Raw genomic sequence first — 11,584 nt, 5'->3', positions numbered from 1 at the left:
AAGGAGAAGATAACTTCCCAGTGTCTGGACAGAAGCTCATATATGCTGGCAAAATCCTGCAAGATGACACACCTATTAAAGACTACAAAATTGACGAGAAGAACTTCGTTGTAGTTATGGTATCGAAGGTACATTTCCCTAATCCATTTTACTTGGACTCATAATGAGCTGCACCCACCTGTTTTGGGTCACATGATTGTCTGCATAGATGACAGTAATAGCCTGTTTATATCTCCTCTGGAACTAGGCAAAGTCTGCCACAGCTGCTTCAACACCTTCCTCAGAGGCACCCAAGGCCCCTGTCCAGGACTCTGGGTCGTCTGCGGGCCGGCCCCTGCAGCCATCCCTATCCCCCCAGAGGAGCCCACACCTCCAGTCGCAGAGCACCCAGCTCTGATGTCCTCTTAGTCTTTCCCACAGTAGTTGTGGGTCAAGACTGTCTTCCAAACTGATCTGTGATGTATGGTCTGTTACATTGCCATTCATTGTTCCATTACTTTATTGTATTTGTGGTTACATTCAAATCCTGAGGGAGTGCGTAGATAGACTGTGCACAGACACACAATATTGTTTTAATATTATTAACTTTTTCCACTTTTTACTCAACATGAATGAATGATAGAGATTGCCTCTTATACAGTGCATTCGGAACGTATTCACACCCATTGACTTTTTCCACATTTTGTTACGTTACAGCCTTATTCAAAAAGGATTTAAAAAAATTACAAATCCTCATCAATCTACACACAATACCCCATAATGACAAAGTGAAGACAGGTTTTTAGACATTCTAGCAAATGTATACAAAATAAAAAACAGAAATACTTGTACATGATTGTACATGATTTGGAAAGGCACACCTGTCTATATAAGGTCCCGCAGTTGACAGTGCATGTCAGAACAAAAACCAAGCCATGAGGTCGAAGGAATTGTCCTCCATCATTCCTAAATGGAAGAAGTTTGGAACCTCAGACTCCTAGAGCTGGCTGCCTGGCCAAACTGAGCAATCAGGTGAGAAAGGCCTTGGTCAGGGAGGTGAACAAGAACCTGATGGTCACTCTGACAGAGCTCCAGAGTTCCTCTGTGGAGATTGGAGAACCCTCCAGAAGGACAACCATCTCTGCAGCACTCCACCAATCAGGTCTTTCTGGTAGAGTGGCCAGACGGAAGCCACTTCTCAGCAAAAGGCATATGACAGCACGCTTGGAGTTTGCCAAAAGCCACCTAAAGACTCTCAGACCATGAGAAACAAGATTGAACTCCTTGGCCTGAATGCCAAGCGTCACATCTGGAGGAAACCTGGCACCATTTCTACGGTGAAGTATGGTGGTGGCAGCATCGTGCTGTGGGGATGTTTTTCAGCAGCAGGGACTGGGAGACTAGTCAGAATCGAGGGAAAGATGAACGGCACAAAGTACAGAGAGATGCTTGTTGAAAACCAACTCCAGAGCGTTCAGGATCTCAGACTGGGGCGAAGGGGTCAACTTCCAACAAGACAACGACCATAAGCACACAGCCAAGACAACGCAGGGGTGGCTTGGGGACAAGTCTCTGAGTGGCCCAGCCAGAGCCCAGACTTTAACCTGATTGAACATCTCTGGAGACCTGAAAATAGCTGTGCAGCGATTCTCCCCATCCAACCTGACAGAGCTTGAGAGGATCTGCAGAGAAGAATGGGAGAAACTCCCCAAATACAGGTGTGCTAAGCTTGTAGCGTCATACCCAAGAAGACTCGAGGGTGTAATCGCTGCCAAAGGTGCTTCAACAAAGTACTGAGTAAAGGGTCTGAATACTTATGTAAATGTGATAGTTAAGCTTTTTGTTTTCTTTATACATTTGCAAAAAATTCTAAAAACCTGTTTTTGCTGTCATTATGGGGTAGATTGATGAGAAGAAGAACAACAATTTAATCCATTTTAGAATAAGGCTGTAACTTAACAAAATGTGGAAAAAGTCAAGGGGTCTGAATACTTTCTGAATGCACTGTAGGTGCAGTTATTAACTACCATGTACAGTAAAGGAAAATGAATTGCACTAGGTAGGTGAGATGTTTTATATTTATATAAACAGTGGATAGCCTACAGTGGTGTAGGCTGTTTCTTCTGGTGGTCTAGGGCAGCCTGATGGTGGTCTAGGGCAGCTTGATGGTGGTCTAGGGCAGCTTGATGGTGGTCTAGGGCAGCTTGATGGTGGTCTAGGGCAGCTTGATGGTGGTCTAGGGCAGCTTGATGGTGGTCTAGGGCAGCTTGATGGTGGTCTAGGGCAGCTTGATGGTGGTCTAGGGCAGCTTGATGGTGGTCTAAGGCAGCTTGATGGTGGTCTAGGGCAGCTTGATGGTGGTCTAGGGCAGCTTGATGGTGGTCTAGGGCAGCTTGATGGTGGTCTAGGGCATCCTAATTCGATGAATCTGATGTTTCTTGGTGTGCGGTAGGTGCTACTCCAGGTGGTCCCTGAGCGCTGTGCCCCTAACGATGGGTTCTCCTGGTGCTTCTCCTAGTAGTGAGGGGCCTGGTCTCCTTCACCTGCTCCACTACAATGAGAAATGACAGGGAGATCTTACATGTACATACAATGTCTGGAAAATAACACATACAGAGGGATTACAGGTTAAAGGGATAACTCTTAATGCGTGGTCAATTAATCATCTTTCTAGCTTTGGTGAACACTTTTTTTTTTCTTGATGACTCATTGTCGTGATTGACTCCATTTGTGGCATTCTTCTCAAATGTGTGGGCTAGAGCCTTACCTGCAGACATAGAACAGGATGTAGGCAGTCTGTGCCGTTGCCCTCAGCACAGTGGCCTCATCTGTCCTCAAGACATGTGCGTCATCCAGGCAGAGCCACCCACTGCCACGGCTGTCCAAAACATCACTGATGTAGTGGCCTAGGGAACAAGGGAAACAGAATAGAGTGTACATTAAGCTTTCAGAATTGTGTGTGCGTGCGTGCATTTTACCTGTACACATGTTGTCTCCCAGATGTGAGATCACACTTGACAATTTGTAGATATTGTCTGGCTGGTGTCTCTGTAAGGAAACACATTTAATAATAGGATTGTTATTTTGTCTACAGGATAGGGGTGCCTTCTATAACTGCCTTATCTTGATCCGCCCACTATCTCAACTGGATGGAATTATCTCTCTCTCTATTTCTCTCTCTCTCTCTCTCTCTCTCTCTATTTCTCTCTCTCTCCTCACCACAGCGGCTGCCTGCTGCTCTTTCTCACTAACAGCTGGTTTCTCTAGCTGGTCAGAGGAATTTGAAGCTGGTGGGGGTATATCAAATATAGTGTAAATGCAAACCAGAAAGTGAAGTGGAAACCTATCAACAAATATACTCTTAACTTCAGCTTCTGACTTGCTTTCCTCAATAGTCCTGTTTCATGAGAGGGTGTTCTGCATAATGTCAGTAACACAATGTCCTACCTGGTCTATCAAGGGTGCCTTTCGGGGAGTTTGCAGGTGTGTTGTCCATGTTGTTTTTCCCCATGGAGCTTGCCCTGTGTAAATTGATGGCATTGAAAAGAAATATCTAGTGTGTGAAAATCATGGTGTGTGTTGGCTACCCAATGTGCAATGTCCCCAAACAGAGTCTAAACCAACCTGGCTCCATGCTGGACAGGGGCTGTCGCCCCACATACGGCTGGGAGGGTCAGTTCTGCAGGGATGGATATGGGATCATCCACCTTCTCTGGCTCCCAGTTGCCTGCAGTAAACCGCTTGATATGAAGCATTAGGACCCTGCTCAGAGACAGGCATTCACACACACAGACAGACGGACAGAGGCAGGCATTCACATAAACAGACGACCAGGCAGGCATTCACATAAACAGACGACCAGGCAGGCATTCACATAAACAGACGACCAGGCAGGCATTCACAAACAGACGACCAGGCAGGCATTCACATACACAGACGACCAGGCAGGCATTCACACAGACAAAGGCATCAGTCTTGTACTCAAATCAATAACCCAGTTTGGTGAGTTAGATCAGGACTGTCAATTGTAATCTGAGGGACTCACCGGGGCAGCGTGAGGAAGTGCCTAGTCACAGATGCCATGCTGCCTGAGCACACCCTGCATGCACACTCTAATGCAGATGGCTAGGTAACAAAGCATAGCAATACAATTATGAACATGACATTAATGATAGTGTTCCTTGACATACTAACTCTTGGTTGAAGCTAAGTGCTGACCTTAAAGTAGAGGTCCAGGCTGTGTGTCAGGTCTTGGCTCAGGTTCAGTGACAGGTGATTGTAATCCTCCTGACCATACACTATAACTCCACAGCTTCAGAGGTACGGAGAGAAATGCATCAGCTCTCCAACACAAACCTTTTGATCCCTCTACACACTAACTATCTTAATGCTTTACCTCTGTATCCTGCATGTTATGCTGACATTAAACCTCCTCACAAATGTGATGAAGACATCAAGGTACACCATATACAAATGACAGCTGTTACCTGGTGCAGGTACGGAAAGTCTTCAGCTTGAATTCTAACTGCTTCACGGGGCAGGTGTATGGCTCTGGGGAGCCCTTTAATGCCATACCCTCCTCCTTCAGCTGAAAGAGGAGGAGCAACACACATTCATGGGCATCCTAAGAGAAGAATGGGAAAGAAACAGAAAATACATCAACAACTACAACTGAAACAGAGCTAAGGAAAAAGATTGTCACGTGTCCCAGGTTTATTGTTAAGTGAGTCTTTTAGCATATAATATCTTACCTGTTCACCGTCGTCCTCATAGTCCTCATTGACAACGGAGAGACAGCGCTTGACTGTTTGAAGGATTTTCATCTTTTCCTTTTTCTTAGCATTGACAGTGCCTCCAGAAAGCCTTGCCTGATGTAACTCGGCAAAGCAGCTGTGGAGGGAGACAAAGAGCATGCATTCAGGTTTCACTCTCTCACTTTGGCCACAGATTAACTCTGTGCTTCTACTTTAGCCTCTGATCAAATATGATTCAACTGATTCCTGATTGTGACAGGAAATCATCTCTGGTGTTAATCAGTAGCTGAGTTGGGTGTGGTTTTATCTTAAAAATCATATGAGGCACTAAGAGTGTACAAAAGACAGTATGTATACATACATACATACAGTACACTGAACAAAAATATAAATGCAACATGTGAAGTGTTGGTCCCATGTTTCATGAGCTGAAATAAAAGATCCCAGAAATGTTCCATATGTACAAAAAGCTTATTTCTCTCAAATTCTGTGCACAAATTTGTTAACCTCTATGGGCTATGTCCCACCCCTGATACACCCTATCAACAACAGGTGAAATATCAAGAGCGCCAAATTTGAAAACAATTAAATGTCATAATTCAAATTTCTCAAACATACAACTATCTTACACCCTTTGAAAGATAAACATCTCCTTAATCTAACCACGTTGTCCGATTCCAAAAAGGCTTTACGGCGAAAGCATAAAGTTAGATTATGTTAGGAGAGTACATTGACAATAGCTGTGTGTAATGTTTTGTCAATTCAAAGACAGGCGTCACCAAAAGCAGAAAACCAGCTAAAATTATGCACTAACCTTTTACAATCTCCATCAGATGACACTCCTAGGACATTATGTTAGACAATACATGCATTTTTTGTTCTATCAAGTTCATATTTATATCCAAAAACAGCGTTTTACTATGGCGTTGATGTTGAGGAAATCGTTTCCCTCCAATAACCGCCAGTCAATCAGCACAACAAATTAAATAATTACTATTCGAAAACATTGGTAAAATATTATATTGTCATTCAAAGAATTATAGATTTACATCTCTTGAACGCAACCGGATTGCCAGATTTAAAAATAACCTTACTGGGAAATCACACTTTGCAATAATCTGAGCACTGCGCCCAGAGAAATACGCTTTGCGATACAAACTAACCGCCATGTTGGAGAGATCTAAAATCGAAAATACTATGTAAATAATTCATTACCTTTGATTCTCTTCATCAGATGTCACTTCCAGGAATCCCAGGTCCATAACAAATGTAGTTTTGTTCGAAAAAGCTCATAATTTATGTCCAAAAAGCTCTGTGTTGTTAGCACATGATCTATGCCCTCCGGACTTGTCTTCATAAACGAGGGGGGAAAAATATTTACGTTCGTTCAAACATGTCAAACGTTGTATAGCATAAATCATTAGTGCCTTTTTTAACCAGAACATGAATAATATTCAAGGCGGACGATTGCATTCTCTTTTAAAACGCATTGGAACGAGAGTACCCAACATGAACTCGCGCGCCAAAGTCTAATCGGCCACCACCGTTCCAAGGCTCTTGTTCGGTCAGATCTCACAGTATAAGACTCAAAACACTTTGTAAAGACTGGTGACATCTGGTGGAAGCCATAGGAAGTGCTCAAAGATTAATAAGGCCCTGTGTGTTTCAATGGCATAGGCTTAAAGATAATTCAACACATCAGGTATCCACTTCCTGTCAGAATTTGTCTCAGGGTTTTGACTGCCATATGAGTTCTGTTATACTTACAGACACCATTCAAACAGTTTTAGAAAATTCGGAGTGTTTTCTATCCAAACCTGAACAATAATATGCATATTCTAGCTTCTGAGTTGGTGTAGGAGGCAGTTAAAAATGGGCACATATTTTTTTCAAAATTCTCAATACTGCCCCCTAGCCCCAATTAACATCCCTGTTAGTGAGCATTTATCCTTTGCCAAGATAATCCATCCACCTGACAGGTGGTATATCAATAAGCTGATTAAACAGCATGATCATCACACAGGTACACAGGTAAACCTTGTGCTGAGGACAATAAAAGGCCACTCTAAAATGTGCAGTTTTGTTACACAACACAATACCACAGATGTCACAGGTTTTGAGGGAGTGTGCAATTGGCATGCTGACAGCAGGAATATCCACCAGAGCTGTTGCCAGAGAATTGAATGTTAATTTCTATACCATAAGCCATCTCCAACATTGTTTTAGAGAATTTGGCAGTACGTCCAACCGCAGACCACGTGTAACCACACAAGCCCAGGACCTCCACATCCAGCTTCTTCACCTGCGGCATCGTCTGAGGGGGTGCTGAGGAGTATTTCTGTCTGTAATAAAGCCCTTTTGCGGGGGAAATCTCTTTCTGATCCGCTGGGTCTATTTCCCCAGTGGTTGGGCCTACGCCCTCCCAGCCCCACCCATGGCTGTGCCCTTGCTCAGTCGTGAAATCCATAGATTATGGCCTAATGAACTTATTTCAATAGACTAATTTCCTTATATGAATTGTAACTGAGTAAAATCTTTGAAATTGTTGCATGTTACATTTATATATTTGTTTAGGATAGATAGATAGATAGATAGATAGATAGATAGATAGATAGATAGATAGATAGATAGATAGATAGATAGATAGATAGATAGATAGATAGATAGATAGATAGATAGATAGATACATAGATACATACATACATACATACATACATACATACATACATACATACATACATACATACATACATACATACATACATACTGTACATACATACCACAGGAGGTTGATGGCACCTTAATTGGTAATGGCTGGAGCGGAATCAGTGGAATGCTATCAAATACATCAAACATATGGTTTCTATGTGTTTGATGCCATTCCATTTGCTCCATTACAGACATCATTACGAGCCGTCGTCCCCTCAGCAGCCTCCACTGACACATACATTGAGGCGGGACTTGTGTACTGTAACTATAAGCGTCTAGATGGGTGGGTCAGTGTGTGTACAGGTGGGACAGGAGAGTGAAAGCGAGGCTGTATACCATAGCAGTTTAGAGGAGGGGGAGGAACTCCAGGTGTCCTGTTGTCTCAGGATGTCTCTGCAAAATGCTGGCAGCCCCAGCAGGCACTGCAGAGCAGAGTTCATGAAGCAGGTGTTGCCAATATTAGGCAACCTGTGGGAAAGAAGCCATCAGTTACACACTAATATCTGAACAGTGGACCAAAGGTAAACTAATGAATGGATTTGTAAGGCATGAACGCAAGATAACTCTGAATACCACACAGAATTATTTAAAACAAAAAGCAGAGCTCAGAGATAAGAGTAGGTGTGTGTGTGTAGATGTGTGTGTGTTTTACCCGAGGAGCTTGGTGTTGTCTTCGCCCTCGCCTGTGCAGCTCTGCTCCCCCAGCTGGGTGCTACTCTTGCTGAACAGGTTTGGGAGGCGAGCCATGGCTTCCCGAGGTCTGACCAATGGCCTGGAGGAAGAGAGACTGGTTAGAGGCCTCAGTAGCAGTAGCTCGACACCAATCGGTCTGTTTGAACACTGTTTTAATGTACAAGCATACAGATATTCCTTACCATGTCATGGTGTGAGTGACCACTCTTATGTAGAGTCGAGTGAGATGAAGGTGGCTATTGTCTACAGTACTTACCTCTCCAAGGAGACAGAGGAATCCCTCAGGTCAATGGAGGCCTCTGCAGAGAGAGACCGAGAGACGGACAGCGGTAAGAAAGAAGCTTTGTCAAAGATGAATTGAGAAAAATAGCACCAACAAATGGCACCCGTTTACAGACCTGCGATGCCAGCAAATCGGGGTACCATTCTCTTTGTCTGTGGAACAAATGCCCCCACCTCTTTGACCTCAGAGCTCATAAGATCTCTGTAAAGACACACAGACATATGCATTAGGTTAGCTATATTATATTGGCTTTTTCATTTCAATTCAATGGTGTTGGTTGGCATGAAATTTGATATCAGGCTGCAGTACCTGGCAGTCTCACTGTCTTTGTTGGTCTCTCCATGGTGGTCCACGGGGTTTGGAGAGGAGGACTGGGGGGCAGGGGAGGAGACGTGGGTTGTGGAGGAAGGGCAGGCAGGACTGGGGGGAGTGGCAGAGGAGGATGGCTGAGTTGAGACAGCCAGGGAAACAGAGGAAGCACTAAAAGGGGAGGAGGTCTGTGATCCTTCCTCTGAAGAAGAAGAAGAAGAGACAGATGACATGTGGAGAGAGGAGAGGGAAGAGAGGCTGAAGAACTTGGAGAGAGTGGAAGGGGATCTGGCAGGGGATCCAGGGGGTGAGGGGGATGCAGCGCCGATTGGTGTTCGGCCAGACAAGGGGTCGAGGGGTGTCAGAGATGTTGTAGACGGTTTCAAATGGAAAGAAGAGACAAAGGAAGAATCAAGTTGGTGGTGATCCTTTACGTTCTTCTTCTCCCGGTTTTTCCAAACTGACGCAGTTACCATGCTGGCATCCAATGAAGTCAGTTTGGGTGGGATTGGGAACGGCGATGGACAGCGGCTCCCAATCCCGAGGCGAACTCTGCACTTCTTTTTCTGTTTGGAGAAACATTATATAGCTAATATAGTACATAACAAATCAAATAAAAAGATCTTACTTGCTTCACAACAGACCTTGTTATATTTGAACTAGCAGCAAAGGTCACACCCAAACCACATGATCTGACCATAAAATAAAGAACTTGTCGCCCATTGTAACCATAGTTATACCCTCTGTCCCAAATCCTGCCATATGGGACACATAAATAGACAATGAAACAACTAGGAATAGCAGAAAAGAATAGAATATACTCTAAATTGTAACAGAATTAGATCAATTCTAGCCCAGACTAAACATATACCTTTTTACAGCAACACAAACATCCCATTTCAGTGTATTTGTAGACTATGCCTTATTTTGCAGAACATCAAAATATGTTGCCTATTTAACATTGTGATGTCATAACCAAATTATGATGCGCTTGACTACGCGTTACCAGCGTAAATAGCCAACAAATCACACAAACCAAAATGTTGAAAAATAATTTACAAAATGAATTGATCGTGTATTCAGAGTTGTTCCTATTTCATAAAATATACAAAATAACTAGGTTCTTGCCAATAAACCTGTTTTTTTATTGAGAAAACATTTGTCTTCTCTTTCTCCCATGCTCCCTGGGTCACTGACGCATGATTGTATGGGATATAGTAAGAGGCTAGGAAATTCGAAGTACTGTCTATCAGAATCAAAATAACTTTTATTGCCCAAGTGGCCTACATTCACACATTCACAGAATTTGACTCGGTGAATTGGTGCTGCCAGCAATAGACAAATGTAAAGACACATTTACAGCCTATACAATATACAGTAAACATAAAACATATTTATTAGCTTCTATCTTCTTAAAATACTTTAGAGTAATATTTTATTATGGAAAGTAAAATGCCTATTTCACTTCAGTTGACGCTGATCTGATACAGATCGAACGTGTAGCTTTGCAATGGTTGTTAGGATGACCTTTGAAAAAGAAAAGGAGAGCCGCACTCTCTTGCTCAGACTCAATAATTGAATAACCTAATATCCAACGTTCCGACCGACAAGCTGTCTTCATCATTGTATGTTAGGAGGACCTCTGACCGTACCTCATTGAAAAGGTGCCACTCTGCCTAGTGACTGTAAACTAAACTAAAATACTAACGTTAGTACATTTGTTGTATATTTGCTAGATAGCCATATTTGCTAGACAGCCATTTGTTGTATATTAGCTTGACAGCCATATTACTAGCTAGCTAGCTAACTACGTTATCTATTTTAGTCTATGCAAGTCTAGTTGGACGATTAATCAGCAATATTCTAGCAGACCTTTACTAGCTAGGTCATAACGAGTGAAAATGGCTAGCTAGCTACATCATGTAAGGTAAACCGCAATGTAAAAAGTTGGGCAATTCAAACAGTCAGTGTTAGCGAGCAACTTTTTGGTTGCACTGTGTTTAACAATTAAAGCAAGGCTGAACAGCTTATTTTTGGTTTCAACAGGTGAAGGTACTGAAGGAGAAGATAACTTCCCAGTGTCTGGACAGAAGCTCATATATGCTGGCAAAATCCTGCAAGATGACACACCTATTAAAGACTACAAAATTGACGAGAAGAATTTCGTTGTAGTTATGGTATCGAAGGTACATTTCCCTAATCCATTTTACTTGGACTCATAATGAGCTGCACCCACCTGTTTTGGGTCACATGATTGTCTGCATAGATGACAGTAATAGCCTGTTTATATCTCCTCTGGAACTAGGCAAAGTCTGCCACAGCTGCTTCAACACCTTCCTCAGAGGCATCCAAGGCCCCTGTCCAGGACTCTGGGTCGTCTGCGGGCCCGGCCCCTGCAGCCATCCCTATCCCCCCAGAGGAGCCCACACCTCCAGTCGCAGAGCCCCCAGCTCTGATGTCCTCTTAGTCTTTCCCACAGTAGTTGTGGGTCAAGACTGTCTTCCAAACTGATCTGTGATGTATGGTCTGTTACATTGCCATTCATTGTTCCATTACTTTATTGTATTTGTGGTTACATTCAAATCCTGAGGGAGTGCGTACATAGACTGTGCACAGACACACAATATTGTTTTAATATTATTAACTTTTTCCACTTTTTACTCAACATGAATGAATGATAGAGATTGCCTCTTATACAGTGCATTCGGAACGTATTCACACCCATTGACTTTTTCCACATTTTGTTACGTTACAGCCTTATTCAAAAAGGATAAAAGAATTACAAATCCTCATCAATCTACACACAATACCCCATAATGACAAAGTGAAGACAGGTTTTTAGACATTCTAGCAAATT

General features: G+C 43.0%; 1 non-coding gene across 1 annotated transcript; it reads right to left on the bottom strand.

The window, feature by feature from the left end:
• Positions 1-481: 481 nt before the first annotated feature.
• LOC106591500 (uncharacterized) lies at positions 482-3,167 on the bottom strand. The gene is made up of 2 exons (XR_014392648.1): positions 2,747-3,167; positions 482-2,530 (listed from the first exon to the last, which is right to left on the bottom strand). It is a non-coding gene; the product is annotated as an uncharacterized LOC106591500 (transcript).
• Between the last annotated feature and the right edge of the window lie 8,417 nt (positions 3,168-11,584).

Source organism: Salmo salar, chromosome 06, assembly GCF_965601325.2.
Source record: "Salmo salar chromosome 06, fSalSal1, whole genome shotgun sequence".
Classification (NCBI taxonomy): Eukaryota; Metazoa; Chordata; class Actinopteri; order Salmoniformes; family Salmonidae; genus Salmo; species Salmo salar.
Note: the sequence above shows the minus strand (reverse complement) of the source record. Positions and strands in the feature narration are given on the sequence as shown.